At 34.1% G+C, this 22,345-nt stretch overlaps 1 long non-coding RNA gene and 1 other non-coding gene across 2 annotated transcripts; both read left to right on the top strand.

Annotated features, from left to right (window-relative positions):
• The first annotated feature begins 1,934 nt into the window (after positions 1–1,934).
• LOC131922098 (U6atac minor spliceosomal RNA) lies at positions 1,935–2,060 on the top strand. Its single transcript, XR_009382208.1, has one exon. It is a non-coding gene; the product is annotated as a U6atac minor spliceosomal RNA (small nuclear RNA).
• A 13,286-nt stretch (positions 2,061–15,346) lies between these two features.
• LOC131921958 (uncharacterized) lies at positions 15,347–21,462 on the top strand. The gene is made up of 3 exons (XR_009382160.1): positions 15,347–15,537; positions 17,359–17,416; positions 21,396–21,462. It is a non-coding gene; the product is annotated as an uncharacterized LOC131921958 (long non-coding RNA).
• The last annotated feature ends 883 nt before the right edge of the window (positions 21,463–22,345 follow it).

Here is a 22,345-nt window from a genome sequence, read left to right as displayed (position 1 = left end):
GCTGCCCCAACATTTACTTTTCTTCTTTTCTCCCCCCCCCTTCTTTTTTTCTCAGGCATGAACATAGGAAAGGAATGAGAATCTTACATATTGCTGGTGGTATTGTAAATTACCTCAGCCCTGTGATAATCAGTGTAGGAATTTCTCAAACTACTTCAAAAAACTGCTACCCCATTATCTTACTATACTATTCTTAGATATGTAGAGGGTGAAATCTAAATCAGTATACAACACAGACACAAGCAAATGTGCACAAAGTTAGTTTTTTAGTTAGTTAGTTTTGGTTTATTGAGAGAGTGTTCTCTGTGCAGATTTAGCTGTCCTGGAACTGTGCAGACCTAGCTGTCCTGGAACTTACTCTGTAGACCAGACAGGCCTGGAACTCAGTATCCACTTGCTTCTGTCAACCTAGTGCTGGGATTAAAGGTATATGCCACCATTGCCTGGCTGTGTGTTTGTTTATAACATTACTATTTACAGTAGATACATTTCAAATCAGCCTGGATGTTTATCAACTGATGAATGAAGAAAATATGGCACATAAATTCAATGGAGGTTTATTTAACAGTAGAGATAAATTAACTTTTTCCATTAGTGAAAACTATATGAAATGGTAAGTCACTATACCAAGGAAGATAAACAGGAATCAAAAGACAAATTTCACAATTTCAACTCATGATCATAATCCAGATTTGTATTCCTACAAGGTTAGTGCATGTATGTGAAATTATAGCATAAGAGAATTAGAATGGATAAGGAGAGGCTCTGGCATAGAGGAGAAGGAGAACAAGAGATAAGAAATTGTGAACATTAGAAAAATATGAAAGATGTAGATTAATATTATCATAAAACTCATTGTTTTGTTTATTAAAAATTATTTTAAGAGACCAGAAGAAGTCAAACTGATTAAGAGCACTTCCTGCTTCACAGAGGAACCAAATGCAATTCCCAACAGCCACATTGGGTAATTCTTATCTGTAGTATATAGCATCTGGCATTGACAAGCACTCATACAGATACAGCAAGAATTCACACACACACACACACACACACACACACACACATGCACATGCACACACCCATGCACACATGCATGCTCACACAGAAAGATAAACACACACACACACAACATCCACATAATAAAATTAAACTTTTTTAAATGATATTACATTTTTAAACTATTATTGTCTACATAGTACTAAAATGTTTCTAAACTTTATAAATCATGAAAACATCAAGACCCTACAGTTTAGGGCTGTCTGTATGCCTCACACCTTGGGTAATTCCGTATCTTGTATATGAATTCAATCCTTCTAGCTGAAGGATGAAATTCCTCTGCCTAGTGAATATGGAATAGGAAAATAATATGTTATTAATAGTTCATTTCATAAGACAGTCAATACCATATGATTTGCATGGTATATGTACATACTATAAAGCAGAACAAATATTTTAAAACAAAGTTAATTTTCTTTTAATTGATAATGTGTTATGATGAAATATTTAATATGGAATTGACATGGCAAAATTCTTAATGGGGGAAATTACTAGAGATGCCACATACAGATATTTTTTAAACATTTTCCAATGTGTGAAAATATGTTATTTCTTACTATGGCTTGCTGAGATTGCAGATATCATCCACCAATGGCTCATCGCTTCCTCCTAGTTGTTTGGCTAACATCTGTGTCTATTAGCAAGCATACATAGTCTGAATTACAGCAAATCAAATAACTGACATTCAATTAGACTAAATCCCTTCCAAGCTGACTTTACCCTGATTGTGCCTTTATAATCTAAATACCCCACACTAGCAACTCATGTGCATTTAAATAAATTAATTATATTTACTTTATATTATTTTGTTTCATATAATATGAATTAATGAAAACTGCTATATTAAAAATAAACATTTGTAAAAAATATACAGTGTAGAGTTTTCTAAAAGGAGAGAAGGTTAGCATTCCCCTTGACAAGGATGGAAGAGGCCCTTGGGCCTAAAAACACACGTATGGCTAAGGCATTGCCACCTACTTCATGACATTTAATCACTGTTTTCATCCTCCTGCTGCATACAAGAAATGCACCACAATTTCATAGACAGACACAACTCAGAGTAAAAGGCTGGGAAAAGACTTTCCAATCAAACAGACTTAAGAGGCAAGCTGGTGTAGCTATCCTAATATCTAAAAATATAGACTTCAAACTAAAATCAATTGGAAGAGGTCAGGAAGGACATTACATATTTATCACAGTGAAAAATCCACCAAGATGAGCTTTCAATTCTGAATATTTAAGTCCTAAATACAAGGGCACCCACGTTTGTAAAAGAAACATTACTAAAGCTTAAATTGCACATCAAACCCCACACATTAGTAGTAGGAGATTTCAACACCCCACACTCACCAATGGCCAGGTCTGTCAGACAGCAACTTAACAGGGAAATAAGGGAATTAACAGACATTTTGACTTAAGTGGACTTAATTTCTATCTATAGAACAAAAGAATATACCTTATTCTCAGCACCCCATGGAACTATTTTTGACTAAACTAAAATTGACTATATGGTCAATCACAATGCAAATCTCAACCGACATAAAAAAAAATGGAATAACTTTTTGTATTCTATCAGATCACCATGACTTAAAGTTAGATTCAACAACAACAAAAATTACAGAAAGCCTACAATTTTATGGAAACTGAATAATGCCCAACTGAATCACCAATGGGTTAAGGAAGAAATGAAATAAATTAAAGATTTCCTAGAATTCAATGAAAATAAATGTACAACATACCCAAACTTATGGGACACTATTAAAGCAGTGCTAAGAAGAAAATTCATGGCTCTAAATGCACACATAAAGAAGATGGAGAAATCTCACCCTAGTGACTTAACAGCAAACCCAAAGGCTCTAGAACAAAAAGAAGCAAAGTCACCCAGGAGGAATAGATGCCAGGAAATAATGAAATCAAGGACTGAAATCAATAAAATAAAAACAAAGAAAACAATACAAAGAATCAATGAAAGAAAGAGTTGGTTCTTTGAGAAAATCAACAAGATAGACAAGCCCTTATCCAAGTTAACCAAAAGGCAGAGAGACAAAGAGAGAGAGAAAGAGAGAGAGAGACAGAGACAGAGACAGAGACAGAGAGAGACAGAGACACAGAGACAAAGACAGAGAGACAGAGAGAATAGATAGGTTTACAGTTAGATGGATTAACAAAATCAGAAATGAAATGGGAGATATAACAGACAATGAGGAAATCCAGAGAATCACCAGATCATACTTCAAAAACCTGTACTCCACAAAATTGGAAAATCTGAAAGAAATGGGCAGTTTTCTGGATAGGTACCACATACCAAAGTTAAATCAAGACCCGATAAACTACTTAAACAGATCAATAACCCCTAAGGAATTAAAAACAGTTATTGAAAGTCTCCCAACTTAAAAAAGCCCAAGACCAGATGGTTTCAGCACAGAATTGTACCAGATTTTTAAAAAAGAGCTAATAACAATACTCTTCAAATTGTTCCACACAATAAAAAACAGAAGGAATATTACCAAACTCTTTTTATGGGGTTACAGTTACCCTGACACTCAAACCACACAAAGATGCAACAAAGAAAGAGAATTACAGACTGTTCTCCCTCATGAACATTGATGCAAGAATACTCACGAAAATATTGGCAAACCAAATCCAAGAACACATTAAAAGTTATCCTCCATGACCAAATAGGCTTCATCCCAAAGATGTAAGGATGGTTCAATATATGAAAATCTGGTAATGTAATACACCATATAAACAAATTGAAAGAAAAAAAAACACACATGATCATCTCACTAGATGCTGGAAAAAACCTTTGACAAAATCCAACACCTCTTCATAAAGGTCCTAGAGAGATCAGGAATACAAGGCACATACCTAAACATAATAAAGGCAATTTACAGCAAGCCAACAGCCTACATCAAATTAAATGGAAAGAAACTCAAAGCAATTCCACTAAAATCAGGAACAAGACAAGGCTGTCCACTCTCACCATATTTAATCAATATAGTACTTGAAGTTCTAGCTACAGCAATAAGACAACAAAACAAGATCAAAGAGATAGATATTGGAAAGGAAGAAGTCAAACTTTCACTATTTGCAGATGATATGATAGTGTACATACCTGACCCCAAGAATTCTACAAGGGAATTCCTACAGCTGATAAATGCCTTCAGTAATGTGGCAGGATACAAGATTAACTAAAAAAAAAATCAGTATCCTTCCTATATACAAATGATAAAATGATACATCACCCTTTACAATAGTGACAAATAATATAAAATACCTTGCGGTAACTCTAACTAAGCAAGTAAAGGACCTGTGTGATGAGAATTTTAAGTCTCTGAAGAAATAAATTGAAGAAGATATCAGAAAATGGAATGATCTCCCATGCTCAAGGATAGGTAAGTTTAACATAGTAAAAATGGCAAACTTACCAAAAGAAATCTACAGATTCAATGCAATCCCCATCAAAATCCCAACACAATTATTCACAGACTTGGAAAGAACAATACTCATCTTCATGTGGAAAAACAAAAAAAACAGGATAGTTAAAAGAATCCTGTACAATAAAGCAACCTCTGGAGGCATCATGATCCCTGACCTCAAGTTCTACTATAGAGCTAGAGCAATAAAAACAGCTTTGTACTGCCATAAAACCGACATGTAGACCAACGAAATTGAATTGAAGATCCTGACATTAACCTGCATACTTATGAACACTTGATTTTTGACAAAGAAGCCAAAACTATACCATGGAAAAAAGTAAGCATATTCAACAAATGGTGCCGTCATAACTGAATGTCAACATGTAGAAGATTGCAAATAGATCAATATCTGTCACTATACACAGAACTCAAGTGGATCAAAGACCTCAACATAAATCCAGTTACACTGAACTTGATAGAAGAGAAAGTAGGAAGTAGTCTGGAATGAATTGGCACAGGAGAACACTTCCTAAATATAACACCAGTAGCATGCACACTGAAAGCAACAATTAACAAATGGGACCTCCTAAAACGGAGAAGCTTTTGTAGAGCAAAGGACATGGTCAATAAGACAAAACAACAGCCTAAAAATGGGAAAAGATCTTCACCATCCCACATCTCACAGAGGGCTGATCTCTAAAATATATAAAGAATTCAAGAAACTAGACATCAAAATATTCAACAATCCAATTAAAAAATGGGCTACAGAGCTAAACAGAGAATTCTCAACAAAAGAATCTCAAATGGCTGAAAGACATTTAAGGAATTGCTCAACATCTTTAATCATCATGAAAATGCAAATCAAAACAGCTCTGAGATACCATCTTACACCTGTCAGAATGGCTAAGATCAAAAAACACTGACCCCAGGCAGAGGGATTGGGAACTATCCCTGGTGCATGAGAAGGGTTTGTGGAGCCCAGTGCCTATGGTGGGACATCTTAAGCAGTCTTGGTGCAGGGAGAGGGCTTGGAACTGCCTCAACTGAATGTACCAGGCTCTGCTGACTCTTCATGGGAGAACTTGCATTGGAGGAGGTGGGAATAGGCAGCAGAATGGTCGGGGAGAAGCTGGAGGGCAGGAGGAGGGAGGAGAGTGTGATCTGTGGTTGGTATGTAAAATGAATAGAAAAATTTCTTAATGATAATAGTAATTATATATATATATATATATATAATGGCATATATATGTATATATATATAAAATGGTGAATACAATTGAAATATTTTTTGTTTTTTGTTTTTTGTTTGTTTTATCATTTAATTTAATTTTACATATCAGCCACAGATTCCCCTGTCCTACCCCTCCTGCCCCCCCCCCCCGCCTTCCTCCCAGCCCACCCCCCATTCCCATCTCCTCCAGGGCAAAGACTCCCCTGGGGATTCAACTCAACTTGGTAGATTCAGTCCAGGCAGGTCCAGTCCCCTCCTCCTAGGCTGAGCTAAGTGTCCCTGTATAAGCCCCATGTTCCAAACAGCTAGCTCATGCACTGAGGACAGGTCCCGGTCCCACTGCCTGGATGCCTCCCAAACAGTTCAAGCTAATTAACTGTCTCACTTATCCAGAAGGCCTGATTCAGCTGGGGGCTCCTCAGCTATTGGTTCATAGTTCATGTGTTTCCATAGGTTTGGCTATTTGTCCCTGTGCTTTTTCCAAGCTTGGTCTCAACAATTCTTGCTCATACAATCCCTCCTCTTTCTCGCCATTTGGACTCCTGGAGCTCCACCTGGGGCCTGGCCTTGGATCCTGGCCTTGGATCCTTGCATCTGCTTCCCTCAGTCATTGGATGAGATTTCTAGCATGGTAGTTAGGGTGTTTGGCTATTCTATCACCAAAGTAGGTCAGTTCAGGCTTTCTCTTGACCATTGCCAGTAGTCTATTGTGGAGGTATCTCTGTGGATTTCTGTGGACCTCTCTAGCACTTTGTTTCATCCTATTTCCATGTGGTCATCATTTATCATGGTCTCTTATTCCTTGTTCTCCTTCTCTGTTCTTGATCCAGCTGGGATCTCCTGCTCCCCTAAGCTCTCTTGCCCTCGACCCTTGCCCTTCATTACTCCCATTCGCATCCAGGTTGTTCATGTAGATCTCATCCATTTCTCAGTCATTGGGCGATCCCTGTGTCTTTCTTGGGGTCCTGTGTTCTAGGTAGCCTCCCTGGAGTTGTGAGTAGCAGTCTAGTCATCTTTGTTTTACATCTAGTATCATCCTATGAATGAGTACATACCATGTTTGTCTTTCTGAGCCTGGGTTACCTCACTCAGGATGATTTTTTTCTAGATCCATTCATTTGCCTGCAAACCTCATGATGTCATTGTTTTTCTCTGCTGAGTAGTATTCCATTGTGTACATGTACCACATTTTGTTTATCCATTCTTCAGTTGAAGGGCATCTAGGTTGTTTCCAGGTTCTGGCTATTACAAACAATGCTGATATGAACATAGCTGAGCAAGTGCCCTTGTGGTATGATTGAGCATTCCTTGGGTATATGCCCAAGAGTGGTATAGTTGTGTCTTGGGGGAGACAGATTCCCAGTTTTCTAAAAAAACACCATATTGATTTCCAAAGTGGCTATACAAGCTTGCATTCCTACCAGCAGTGGAGGAGAGTTCCCCTTGCTCCACATCCTCTCCAGTATAAGCTGTCTTCAGTATTTTTGATCTTAGCCATTCTGACAGGTGTAAAGTGGTATCTCAGAGTTGTTTTGATTTGCATTTCCCTGATGATTAGGGATGTTGAGCAATTCCTTAAATGTCTTTCAGCCATTTGAGCTTCCTCTGTTGAGAATTCTATGTTTAGTTCTATAGCCCATTTCTTATAAATAATTAAATAATCTTATGTGGAAAACAAAAACATTCATTTTTAATATTTCAACCAAAGATTATTAAAACATACCCAAGTTTTCTCTTAATAAAAGATTATCAATATTTTATCAACAAAATATTATCTTAAAATAACCATCAACATGTATTTTGGGGTAATAAGTAATTTAATTATACTTTTTGTGTGTTTAACAAGGGTGGACATATGTACTAAACAGTTACTTTCTTGGTGGTGTAGAAAGTCCTTGAACTTTTTTCACAATGGAGGCTGGTTTCTCCTGTTCCAAAACAATCAAAAATAATCCACTTTGTTTTCTTTCAGTATGTTTTCACATTTTCATTTGGTAGAATTAATTTCTAGAACTTCATATCACATGAATATTTTAAAAAATCCTATAAATTACAGGTTATTGTTTTTCTTTTAAAAGCTGGATCATTTTCATAGATTTTTATCCCAATAAATAGAAAAATTAAAAATTTGCCTTAGATTTTTGAGACAGTAGAATGATTGTTGAAGTTTAAATGCTTTGTTTAGTTTTCCTTTTTAAATATTGAAATTAAATGATTATGATGTCTTCAAATACTTCCTTTATGGACTTAGAAATGAAATGTACAGTTTTATTTAAAGATTAAATCAAAATTCATCTTGTCCATGTTAATTTACTTTCACTGTATTCCATGAAGCTCATAAAAATAAAATAGTTTCTGAGACTAGATACTTCATTTCTCATCATGAAGTTCACTTATGAAAACATTCATATCTCTTGGATGTGGTTAAATTTATACATGAGATAGAGTTTAACACACACTTGTAAATCATGTGTTCCTCCATGCACTGAATTTTGCTCAGATTAAATATTGCGGTAAAATAAAATTAATATCAAATAATATATATTACTCAATGGAAATGGAAATTAATGAATCAGTGATTCCCAATACTTTATTCTAAAATTTTGAATTATGGACAGATATGATTATAGGTGAGTGTTTTCAAAATAAGGAAGAGAAAACCAATATAATACATGTTTTATGAACTTGAAATAGTGTTATTTTAATGAACATAATTGACAGTTTTTGTTATATTCTAAATATAAGTTGTTTTCTTATTTCTTCTAAGCATAATGTAGAATTTTATCAGTATAATAATTGAGAAGCTAACAAATGACACTTTGTGTTTTGATGTATTTTTCATGTGTATTTACACAAAATCTGGTTAATCCAGACACAGTGTAATATGTAAAAGGATGACAGAGAACAATACTTATATTTAAACCTACTGAATATTAATATGTTATGAGAAAGGAGTTGTAGCAATTCAACCCCAGATTGTACTATGCAAAACAACAATATTTTACTGTAATTTCTAATTGTAACATGCAATTTATATGTTACTATATGTTGAGTATTTTTTGTGTTTGTGGTATAAATACTGTATTAATATTTTGAATGTAGTGGGAACAGATGTTACTTCAAGATAACTCAATCAATGTTGAAACTGGCTGGTGATTATATGTGTTAATTCCATTTTTATGGCAAAATTTCCCAAACATCCTAGCAATGTTTTTTTTTTCCAATTGCTTGATGCTATTTCAAATTTTTCTTTAGTCAGTTTGAATTTGTTCTTATTTCCTATAATTTATACAATGAATTTATTAACTGGAATTTCTGTGTAAGGAAGGCATTTGACTATTGCTGTTACTTTCTGTGGCACACTATTTAGACTAAAATTATGCAATAAATAGGAGATTTTGTAATTTTAAGTACAAACACAATCTAGAAGATTTTTCTAAAAATTGATTTTAATTACGGATATGTATGTGTATCAGTGTATATGTGTGAATGTTGGATGTTGTCATCCTTAGATACCAAAGGAGAGCATCAAGAACCTATCTCCTCTATAGAGAGAGGTACAGGTGGTTGTGTGCACTGAAAAGAATACTTGACTCAGGCTCTGACATGTAGCCAAGAGGATCTTTACAACGGATATATGCAGGCAAAGAAAAGAGTTTTTTCGGGGTTGGAGATTTAGCTCAGTGGTAGAGCACTTGCCTAGCAAGTGCAAGGCCCTGGGTTCGGTCCTCAGCTCTGAAGGAAAAAAAAACAAAAAGAAAAAAGTTTTCTCCAATGGAGTCTCACTGGGCCTGATGCATTATTTTTAAAAATATATGTGAATATACAAATACAAAATGCATACAATAACAGTTAATGAAAAAAGGGGCTATGGATTTGAATTAGAGCAGGGAGGGTTTGGAGTAAGAAAAGAGACAAGTGACAGGAGAAACATTATACTTAAATTACAATCTCAAACATAAACAAACACCAAAAAAGCTACCACCAACATGTAAGAGAAATCACAAGTATTGGGCTTTTTATTTGTTTGTTTGTTTGTTTGGGGGTGGGGGAATCCAGGTAATAGCAATCATTAGGATTTTTTAAACTTAAATTCTACTTATCAGAAAATTTCATTTTATTTAACAATTGAAGAATATTTCCTTATATAATATGCAATGTTTTCATTATTTATTCATTAGTTAATGTACATCTAGGCTGTTTTCAGTTTCTAGCTGTTATGAATAGTTTTGAATATATTTTAGGTATTATCCCTCTGTCAGTTATATATAATTGATAAAGATCTTCTCATCCTGTAGACCCTTGCTTTACCTTAATTATGAAGTCCTTGTCAAGACACCATTAGCACAGGCACTAAAGTCAGCAATTAATAAGTGGATCCTCAGGAAGTTGATAGCTTCTGTATAGCAAACGGCACCTGTTGAATTCTCCTAATGCTTTGGATTCTTTTCTTTAATGAATTTGGCAAGTATCCAAAGAAAATGATAGACTTATTAAACTTTCCATAATTTATGTGCAGATAAATTTTCTGTTTTTCACTTTCTTAGAGAATATTTGATGCCTCAAATAAAATAGCTCCACTTAAAATTTGCAAAGTAACTCCCCTGATATTACCAACACATCCTAATTTGTTTGTTTTGAGACAAGGTCTCATTCTGTAGAAAAACTGACTGCAAACTCATGATTCTCCTGCCTCAATCTCCAAATATTTTGTCTTATATACATAGACCATTATACTTAGCACATTGCTCTTTAGTCCTTATCTGTTCCAACTTTTCAATTCTTGGTCTGAATCTATGTGACATGGCAAACCCCTTGCCTAGAATGATGACCAATGACAGGAGACAATGACAGTTTTATGTAGCTAACACATGATGGCAGATTATTTTGAGGAACAAACATTGAAGGGATTACTTATATTGTTCTATTGTTAAATAAAACTTGGGAGCAAAATATGGAGGTGAAACTTGATAGACCCATGGGGCAATGGAGGAATGATCAGCTGATCATACCTCTTCACAATTCTCATTCCTATTCTTTCATGTACTTCTCTATCCTAATCTGGGTCTGACAAATACTCTATGGTTAATTCTGGCCAGGTGAATGTTGACTCCACCCTCTGATTCAAGATTTAAATTTATTGGCAGTATCAGTAGTGTCAGAGCATGATCAAAATAACTCACATTTCCACCCTGTTGTCTAAATAAAAAGGGAAAGTTTTAACTCTAACACAATAAAATTATATACAATGGAACCTAGGGCCTATGCTGAGACACTTTGCTCAGCCTTGGTGCAGGGAGGAGGAGATTGGACCTGCCTCAACTTAATGTACCAGGCTCTGCTGACTCCCCAGGGGAGACCTTGCCTTGGAAGAAGTGGGAATGGGAGGTGGATTGGGGGGGAAGGCTGGGGTGGGAGGAGAGAGGACAGGAGAATCCGTGCCTGATATGTAAAATGACTAGAAAATCTCTTATATAAAATAAAAAAAATGAAACACACAAAAAAAGAGTCTTACAACCATAACACTTGTAACTTATTCCTAATGTCTACAAAATAGTAATAAAATATCAAGAATCTAAAAAAAAAAAAGAATTATTATCAGGTACAGTCTAAGTAAAAAGGGAAAGTTTCAAACTTAACATAGTAAAACTCTGTACAATAAGAAAAATTATCAAGTAAGAATTATATTCACAATGTCCAATCAATATACATTTGGCAAAATTGGAGAAACTACTCTGTATTTATTCTATCTTCATGAGTCCAAGGTTTTATACCTAAACCACTTTCTATTATAGCTTGTATTACAATCCTAAAAATATCTTTTTAGACTTTAAAACATTTTATTGAATAAAAACTTAAGGTTTTATGAATCTGAACCTTATAAACTTTACACCTCTTTTTTGAGTTTTTTTTTGTGAACTTGATAACAAGAAAAAATTTTAACTATAACTATGTAGTCCTCAACCCCATCAAAGATCCAAGAGGGATACAAAATTATGTGAGTGAAGAGAAAGGGCAGAGGAAGCCACTTCCAAATACAGGAATGACAGAAACATTTGGGACCAGGACAGTCAACAGTCACCCTACATTTCTCTGTAGAGATGGGGAACCCATATTAGTCCTACAGGCCTATAATATTTGACAGGGTTTTTTTTTTCTTTGTGTGTGTGTGTGTGTGTGTGTGTGTGTGTGTGTGTGTGTAGCAGGGATTTTTTGAAGGAATGTCCTACCTTGTCTTGGCAAAGTTTGAGAGTTGCCTTCTTTTGTGTCCTCCATGTTGAATTTGGACTGCATGCTGTTAAAAGTCAGAGCAAAGACAGTTTCTTGTCCAGTGGCTAAATTACCACAAATGAATGCACACTCCATATGGAGGTTCTTTGATGCCCATCATCTTATTTTGAAGTAAATTGCTACTGCCAGAAGCAGATATGCCTCATTTTTGTAAAATGCCTTATGTTATTAAAACATTTTAAATACTGTATCCTACATAGGTCTCTGAAATATTTGAAGACCATCTATTTATCTACAATCTATATCTGATCTTAAGAACATACCTAACATGGCCACAAATTTGATTGTTACAGATGACTAACTACTAACCTGAATTTCTTAATTATCTTAAATAACTTATAATAATACCTTTCAAGGACTAGAACTTTTTATATAACTTTTTTAAATGAGCTACATAGTACAATTCCTTAAACAAGAGTAGAAACATATAAACAGTATGTTATAATGAAATTAACTTTAAATTTGTATCAATATACAAAAATAACTTAAACAAGAATAGAAATATATATATATATATATATATATATATAATGTTATAACAAAAATAAGCTTAAATTTATAACAATATAAAATTCCATAACAATGTAAAATATTTAAGACTAATAGTTAATTTTTTGTTTAAAAATAGATTAAATAATCTGCCTTATTCCTATCAATTCTATGATTCTATGACCCTTTTCTTCTTTTCAGAATGAGATCCCTGAATCTAATCTCCTTTGCTTAGTTTCCTCCTTGACTATGACCAAGACCAACTTGGAACTACCTCCCTTGGACAAAGAGAGAGTTGTGCTCCAACTCCAGTCAGCTTTAATTTTTAATTGAATTGGGACTACAAAAAGACTGTTTGGTTTACATATTTGTAGAGAACAGCAGAAACAAAAATTTGTGAAGATTTATGAAATTTTATCCTGTTGTAAATATGCTATATATCATTAGGCAAATTAACTCTATTTCCTGGGACATTTCTCTGGATGATGTATCCTTTTGATAGTTTGTCTAGTAAATTTTAAATCCCTTAATGGGATACTGTTATTCTCCAGGAAACACAAAACCAAAACCCCTGCCCCAACCCTAACTTTGTGGAGTTTCTCTTTTTGGCAGGTTACATCTGATCAAATGAAAGGTGTTTCTTAGTCTCATAAGTTATTTTATATTGAATGGCCATAATATTTAATGAATTATTGCTTCTGCTATTCAAAAGGTTTCTCCTATTCAAATCTAATCTTTTTCAATTTTGAAGGTCACCAAAGGTTTTCTATTTATATGGAAACAAAAGCAAAACCTCTTTTGCAAAGTAACACTTATCCTAGTTTTCATTCTGAGGTTAACGCATCTTTAAAATGTACAGGCTGATGTACTTCAGCAGTTTTCTTCTACCCTCCAATATCTCCCCACAGCTGTTATTCCTATCTCAATAGCATATAAAAGTTAAACTTAATAAAATATTCTATAATCTACCTCTTAGGGCCTTTGTTACCCCTTTTTGTTTATTAAACTTATCTTTTAAAGTGTGATTAGATCTTTCCATAACTGCTTCTCCTGTAGGATTGGGTTTTATACTTGTAATATGCTTTATGTTATAGTATGCAAAAATCTGTTTCATTTTATTACACCTATGCTGGAGGGTTGTCAGTCTTAATTTATACAGGTATTCCTGCTGTGGCCATGACTTCTGATAAATATGTAATCACATAACCAGCCCTTTCAGAACACAAAGAAGTGACCATTGAAATCCTGTATATATTTCTATGGTATGGTGCACATACTTTAATTTTCCAAACTCTGCATAAATTATACATTCATTTGCCAAATATTGTTTCTTTGAGTATCCTTTCGGTTACATACTGAAAACTGTAGAGTTTGATAATATGAAGTACTAGTAGAACATTTCCTTGGCTTGTTGCTAAGTGATAGAAAAATCTTTCTTCAAGCAGTTGCCTTTATCATGGTGTTTCTTATAAAATTCTGAGGATTTTATCCCATTTCCTACCAATAGCTTTTCAGTTTCATTATTACCTGTGCTACAGGGCCTGGTAGATCTGTATATGATTTGATATGTGTTATATACAAGAGATAATTTCTGTTTCTCATTATTTCTCCTAATTGAATAAATAACAAAGCTGATTCTGAATCATCTAGAATAAGTTCAGTGGTTTTAATATGTAAAACAATTCTTTCTGCATATTAACTGTCAGTAAGTATATTAAGAGGTTCTGGAAAATCTAATAATATCATGAGAAAAGCATATAATTTTGACTTGAACAGAATCATAAGGGCTTTGACCCATTTTCCTTAAATTTTCTGACTTATAACCTCTTTTTACTGATTTCTTTGCATCAGTATAAAATGTAGAAATTGTTGTTCCTCATTATGAGGAAGGATTCAATTATATATATAATTTACTAAAAACTCTTTTCCAGTGTTATTTTTTACCCATAATGAGGCAATTTCAGCATTAGTAAAATGGACCACAATTTCTGTTGGATCTATTCCTGTTAATTGCAAAGTCTCAATTTTCCTTTAAGAATCAATTCAGAAAATTTTTCTAAATACGTTTTTAATTTTTTACTTTTTGTGTAGCCTAAATATCCATTCTAATATATTATTTTCTCTATGTATAAGAATTCCTGTGGGAGAATGCTTAGAAGGTAAATAACAGAATACTATCAAGCTGTGGATCCATGTGATCCACATGTGCATCCTGTAATTTCTTTTCTCCCAAGGCCAATTCTCTTTCATGCTCAAATGATAATTTTCTTGGAATATTTAAGTCTTTATTACCTTGTAAAGTTTGAAATAAATTACTTAGTTCTTGAGTTGTTGGTCCAATATTGGACCATAGTCAGTTAATATCTCTCAACAAGTGTTCATAATTTATCTGTCCTGATTTGTACTTTTTGTGGTTGAATTTTTAAAACCTATCCTATATCCTAGGTAATTAATATATCTTCTTTTTGTATTTTCCAGGAGCAATTTGTAATCTTCAACAAAAAAAAGCTTTCTTTACTTCAAATACTTTATCTCCACTATCGGCTAGTAAGATATCATTGATACAGTGGTAAATTTTACATTGAGGAAAGGGTGTATGAATTATTTCCTATGGCTGTTGTACAATATATAAACACAAGGTGGGGGTGTTCAACATACGTTGTGGTAGAATTTTCTACTGATACCTTTTAACTGGCTGGGAATAATAAAAGTAGGCACTATAAAGGCAACATTTTTTCTTTTCTGTTCTTGTAAAAGTATAGCGAAAATGCTGACTTTTAAATCAATCACTATAACAGATCATTCTTTAGGTAATAAAGAAGGCAACAGAATTCCAGAACATAAAGAGACCATTGACTGAATCACCTTAGTAACAGCTCTCAAATCTGTTACCATTCACCATTTTTCAGATTTCTTTTTAATGACAAATTTTGGAGAATTCCAAGGACTGGTCAATTCTTCTATATGTTAAGGATTTAGATGCTCCTCTACTAGCTGTTCTGGTACCTTTAGGTTTTTCTGATGTCAAAGGCCATTGTTCAACCTAGACATGTTTGTCAGTTAACTATTTTAAAGGTAGGGTTGTTGGTACCTTTGCAGGATCAACAGCTGTTGTGCCCTGCTTATATATGACCAGAATGATCAGTGACTGTTCTTGATAAAACCTCTTAATGTTTTTTCAGAAGCATTCTTTATTTTATGGCTTATTTCTGTGTTTTCCATTGCTGTAAAAATCATATCCCCATAAATTCATTGCTATGTTAGCCACATATGGCTTTACTTTATCTGTCTTTATAGACTTATACATTTGACCCATCTTAATTTTATTTTAACTGAGATAAAATTCTAATCTCTGGAAACGAATATTTACTTTCTGAAGAGGCCAATCTGGATGTCATGATTTTGGTGAAATTATTGTTACATTTATGCCTGTGTCTAGTAACCCTTCAATTACAATGCCATTTATTTGTATTTTTGGCTTTGGTCTTTGATCATTTATAGAAGTTTGCCAAAATACTTGTTTTATAGTCTCTCCTAAAAATGTTGTTTTATCTACTTAAACTATTCTGTCATCCAGAGCAGTATGTTTTTTAACTACAGGCATTATGTCTTTTCATTGATCTATGGACAAGTTTCTCCAATGCTGACAGGGTGTGATTGAACCAGATTTGACATTAGGGCTTGTAAGAGGCCCCTTAAGACTTTTTATGATGGCAAAGGGTTACCTTGCCTGTCCTATGTTAATCTGCATTCATTAGTAAAATGTTGTCCTTTGCCTCACCTTCTGCATATTCCATATTGAATTTTTGAAAAATTTTGAAAATTTTGAAAAATCCATATTGGATTTTTCTCTTAAAATCATTTGTTTCTAGGAATGTCTTGTCTACAATTCCTTTTCAAATGAGCTCATTTACCACAATTAAACATCTGACATTTTGTTTTTTTTCTTAAAATTTTTAGAAATAACTTCTCTTATGCAAGTATTATCATAAGTGTCAGATCAAATATCAACTGTATTTTGGATGCATTCATCTATTGGTGCTGATCTTATATTTAAAGGCCTAATCAATCTTTTCATTCTGAATTAGCGTTTTCAAAACTCAAAGATTCAATTAATATTTGTTTATCTTCTGGAACTGATATCATTCTTTTTACAGCTGAAGTCAGTCTTTACAAAAAATCAGTGAAAGCTTCTTTTGGGCCTTGTATAATTTTATTAAATGACTCAGTACTCTTTCCTGATTCTTCAACCCTGTCCCAAGCATTTAAAGCTGGTATTCAACATAGAGCCAAGGTATGATTACCAAATCTAAACTGTCTTTGCAAATCAGTATACTGTCCTTTGCTGATGAGCTGATCTTTGAAAATTTTAATATTTTCAGACTTATTTCATTGTTCTTTGACCCTAGTTTCCCCCTCTACACCATGTTTACCATTGTAACTGAGGACTAGCTTCTAATATTGGTGTGGCTAAATCTTTCCAGTCTTGTGGAATAATTCTGTTCCCAATTGCCCATGAATTTAACATCTGCTTCACAAAACGTGAATGTATACCATATGGAATGACTGCTTCCTCAAATCTCTTCAAATGTGACATTTCTACAGGATTTCAGTTAACTTTTGTGTATCCTTGGGGGTGCCTATCATCTCGTGGTCATTCTTGTATAGTAACTGGATTAAGTAAGGTTGGATTTCTAATAACCTTTGGTTGCTTCTCTTTAGTTCATAATGCAATGATATGGTAGGGTTTCTTTAAACTCCTGTGTTTGTGTGTGAATATTTTTCTTAGTATCATTAGTAGGTCTTACTAAGAATTGTATCTTATTAGTCAATTTTTCATATTTTGCACTGATATCAAACCACTATTTTTAGAATAAAACATGAATTACCAAGCTGATAGTAATTATAGTCAGCATCATGTCAATCTCAGGTAAGTTGATTATCTCTTCATTTAATTTTTCCATTTTTCAGACCATTGATTTATGGAACCATACAGAATCCTAACTTCTTGTGTTATATTATTGTTCCCCATTCTTAATTAAGAAAGATTTAAACCTAATCTAATCTCCTCCTTAATAATTTCCAGGTGTCTCACCAGCTCTGCTGACTTTTTAGTTTTTGCACAGCAGCAACATGGAGCTGTGTGGGGGAGCCTGCTGCAGTGATGATGCTCAGCTATGCAAGCAGGGAGGACAGTCTCAGTGGGACGTCCAGAGCCCGGCATGTGTGATGCAGTGGGATGTCACTGTGCTGCACACCTGGGCCAAAGATAATTGCAGCAGCTCACTGAGTGTGGAAAGAGGCAGTTTGCCACATGAAAAGCAGATGTAGAAAGATGGACAAGTGAAGCCCATGCGGCTAGTACATGGTGTGGGATGGCACACAGCTGCCTGAATGACGGAGCTGGCATTAGGTGGCTGACTCAGGAGGCTGTACAGGCATCGTGTGGGGCCGTGGTTCAGAGACCGCTAGAAAAACCCTTGACAGGAAAACCAGTGAGCCACGGAAGTACAGAGAAGTGGTGGCTTTAAAACCCCCAGGTGATCTTACCACATATTGGATGCCAGATAGAGTGATTACTTATATTGTTTTATTATTAAATAATACTTGGGGGTCAGATATTGGGGTGAAAACCTGATAGATCCACAGAGCGATGGAGGAATGATCAGCTGGCCCTACCTCTTCACACTTCCAGATTGAAAAGACCTGTAAAGCTTCTAAGCCTCTCCTTATTTCTTCCTGTGTCTCTCTATCCTAGTCTGGGTCCAACAAAAATTTAATGGTTAATTCTGGCCAGCTGAATGTTGACTCTACCCTCTGATTCAAGGTTTAACTTATTGGCAGTCTCAGGAGATTCAGAGTACGATCAAAATAGCCAACAAAAAACAGCCAAAAGAGCATACCTACCAGAAATGTTTAAGAAAACAAACAAACAAACAAACAAACAAACAAAACATTTCACTGATCAGAATACCAGCTGTAATCCTGGGAGAAAACTTGCAGGATAGCCGTATGATGTATCAGTCCTCACCGACTGCATATCTAGCCTTCTGTGTCTCCTCAGGAGGTGCATGTGGCTCAGGTTTTAATCAGATAGTGCATGTGAAACTCACAGACTGGGTAAATCTGCAAGGAAAATATTACTTCATGTAAATCTGTGTAGGGAACTTTTCTCATGGAGCCTCCTAACACAGTACTACACCTTTCTGGATTTCATTACATACAATAACCTCTGAAAAATAAACTTGAATTAAGTCTCTTAATATAACCCCTGGGTGAAGTCCCAGCCATGATTGTACCTGCCAGGGATCTTCACATTGAGATGTAGAGTAGGTGAAAATACATTTTTTCTTCCACCAAAGCACAACTCACAAACATGCTCAAGAGAGAGTGACAGACCATTTTGAACTCCTTAAGTAATTATGAACCTGAACTCCAAGTTGTAAAAGCGTGAGTAAAGAGGAAATCATCACTAGCTGAATGCCCAAGGTCCAAGTGATACAAGTGATATCATATCAGAATAAAACAGCACTTATAGTTTATCACAGTTCACATGGGGAATTTCTTAGATGTAAGGAAAAGCAGTGATATAGAAATGAAACGGAAGAAGTTAGAATCAGTAGTGTGTTTTCTTAACTGATTTTTTTTTTTTTTTGTTCCTGGAACCAGTATCATTTATTTACACGAATCTCCTCCTCTGTGTGTGAAAGTTTTCCTTCATTTACTTTCCTTCATGTCTATGAAAATTATTCTCCCTTAGAAATTATTTCACCACAACCTTGGTTTACATACTGATGAAACAAATCCATTATAATCTGTCAAGTCACTTGGAAGGTTATATTTGCTACTGCCCCCAATGCAAGTGGTCCTACCTCAGAAATCACTTCATATTTACATGCTACCATTAAACCATAATAAGTCTTCAAAACATTGATATCTGTGGTCTAGAGAGAGAGTGGCATTACAATAGGGTCCACATAACAGCAGTTTTTAATTGTTTATGATTTTAACGTTTCCAAGGTTCACTGGACACCACCATGTCCCTTTAATGCCTTAACCTCCAGACTTCTCTCTTGCAGAATCTTCATTGCCCAAAACTGCTCCAAGAGTTACAGATAGTCCTGACACCCAATAGCACTGTAACCTTATAGACACTACCACTTTGGCCTTCTTGGTAAACAAGTACTCTTTTTCTTAAACATTGGAATCGTTGTGATATTATGTTATTCACTATGAACAAAATGACAATATGAAAGAATAAGAGAAAGACAAACCAGAAACATGTACTAGCTTCACTTTAAAAGCTGGAAATAATACATCGTATATGGAAATACTATATGTAAATAATATATTTTGATTCCTAATATGATTATTAGTAATCATATAAGTCCAAGTTGTTGTTAAACACAAATAATGCTGTATGGGAAAAAAAATCAGTGGATATAGGTGTGTCTTTTGATGCATACCTAAAATTTCAACTCATTTATACCCACTGATTTGTTTTTCCACACAGCATCATTAATGTTTAAAAACAACTCGTTACTGTATGACTACTGATATTCGTATTAGGCATCAATAGATATTAATTACATATATGTTGATGCATACAAAGAGGCACGCTGGTTTGAGACTGCCCTGGGCTACAAGGCCAACCTTATCTCAAAAAATAAAAAAAAATAAAAGATGAAAGTTCATAAGTACGTAAAATAAAAAGGGAATCAGTTATTCTAATTCTTCATTATTAGTTCATACTAAAGATTTGTTTATAAGGTCTAGCATGTCATTTGTTTCTCATAGCCAAGTATAGAAGATTTTGACATAATAAAGTTTGTAAACTCAGCTTAAGGACAAAGAAGCACATTTTAGAATTCTGTCCTCATAGTTTGGGACTACTATGCACATTGTATTTGTGCTGATAAGATGGGATAAATTCATAATTGATGACAACAGATTTTATTTGAGATGGAAATTTCACCATTTACTCTATAGAAATGTGTTTATTTTGAGCATATGTAATTATACCTTGTATTGTTAAAACTATAAGAGTTATAATTTCTTCTGACAAAGACAGAAACCATCAGCAAATTTTATCTAAAATAAAGGCAGGATGAAAAAAAGCAAATAACAAAAAGCATTTTTAAAATGTCCAATGACAAATTTATGGTTAGTGATTTGCAATTCAAATGTATTTCATCTAACATTGTCAAAGTTATATGTATGAAATATTATTATAGAAGAAAAAGATGTATTTTAAGATGTAATATCCAAGAACATAGATTTTTTAAATGAAAAATGATTTAAATTACTTTTCTTATCATGTGTTTACTCAAATTACTGAAGACATGTTAAACTTTAATCCTTATGTAAAATCAATAAACATTTTTAAAGCATTTTGGTAACAAAAAATGAACAGCAATTAAAAATAATTCCAAGATTCTCCTTTTGTATTAGAACCTTAATAATTTTTTTTCTGAACTACTTGTGTTTCAGATTTAATATACTTACTTTAATCTGCCTCCAATTAAGATTATATGAATTTTTCTAGGGCCAGTGAGGCGATTCACTGGATAAAAGCATTCATTGCCAAAGCTGAATACCTGAGTTTGATCTCTGAGACCCAAATGATTGAAGGAGAATATTGACCCCTGTAAATTTTCCTCTAACTTCCTTAACTGCACCATGACATGTGTGCATCACATATGTGCAAACACACAAATAGAGGCACATGTTAAATGGATAAGTATTGTTGACATTTTAAAGACTTAACCTAAATATGTAAATCTTATCTGTCACATACAACTGGCTGAAAGCTAGAATTGGGATATTTATAAACATGTCAACATTGGTAAATACCTTTACCTCTCAAAGCTCAGTAGTATGCTGTGTCTGTGTATTTCCTTCTGCGTCAGATGGTGATTTCCTGAACAACCTCTTACAACCTATAGCATGGATGTCATTCTGAAGTCAGTGGATCTGGTGAGTATGTTGTGTCTACATAGCTAATAAGTACCAGCATATATTAATATATATACTTGTTACAGGAGAACATTACTTTTTGTTTTTCATATTCTGACAAGAAGTTTCTCGCTATGTCCTTTGTGTGGTATTAATCTGTTAGTGAATAAAAAAGTAAATATTTAATGAATTAGTAACACCACTGTGTATTTTGCTACTCTCTTAAGTTTTCAAGGTCTCTGCTGGAAGGAGACACTTTTCTTTGATATCTCTCCAGAAAATATATTTCTACCAAATTCATTTCTATGTTTTATTTAATGTAAATTTATTTTTAGCTGATAAATAAATACCTTAAATATTTGAGGGTTTCATGTCATCTTTCAATACATTACACAGCAGTGTTTAAGTCAAGATAAACATATCTACTTCAAACATTTATCTTTTATTCATAATAAAAACATTAAAACTTTTTTAAATTTTTCAAATATCCATATATTATTGTTGTTCTTTATAGGAGCTCTGCTGTATAACAACATACAAGAAACTATTGGTTCTTCCAGTGATGACTTAGTACCAATTGATTAACCTCTCCCCATCCCTTTTTTCTTTAATCTCTCCAGCCCTATGTTAATTACCTGTCTCAACTATTTTGAGTGCTGTTTTATTATTATTCATTCTTAAATTAACATAGAAAGTGTTTTTTACATATTTATAAGCAACAGATTTTGGTTCTAATACTGGTCCTTGGCATGGGTTTCAACGTGTTAAGCAAGACTAAAATCCAGTCAAAACGTGGTTGCTTACTCCCATGAAATGTGCCACTCCTGCATCAACTGGTACGTATTGCCTGGCAAGCCTTGTTTTCAATCTCAGGATACACAGTTAGGGATGAGTCATGATTCCT

This window comes from Peromyscus eremicus, chromosome 11 (assembly GCF_949786415.1).
Source record: "Peromyscus eremicus chromosome 11, PerEre_H2_v1, whole genome shotgun sequence".
Classification (NCBI taxonomy): Eukaryota; Metazoa; Chordata; class Mammalia; order Rodentia; family Cricetidae; genus Peromyscus; species Peromyscus eremicus.
Note: the sequence above shows the minus strand (reverse complement) of the source record. Positions and strands in the feature narration are given on the sequence as shown.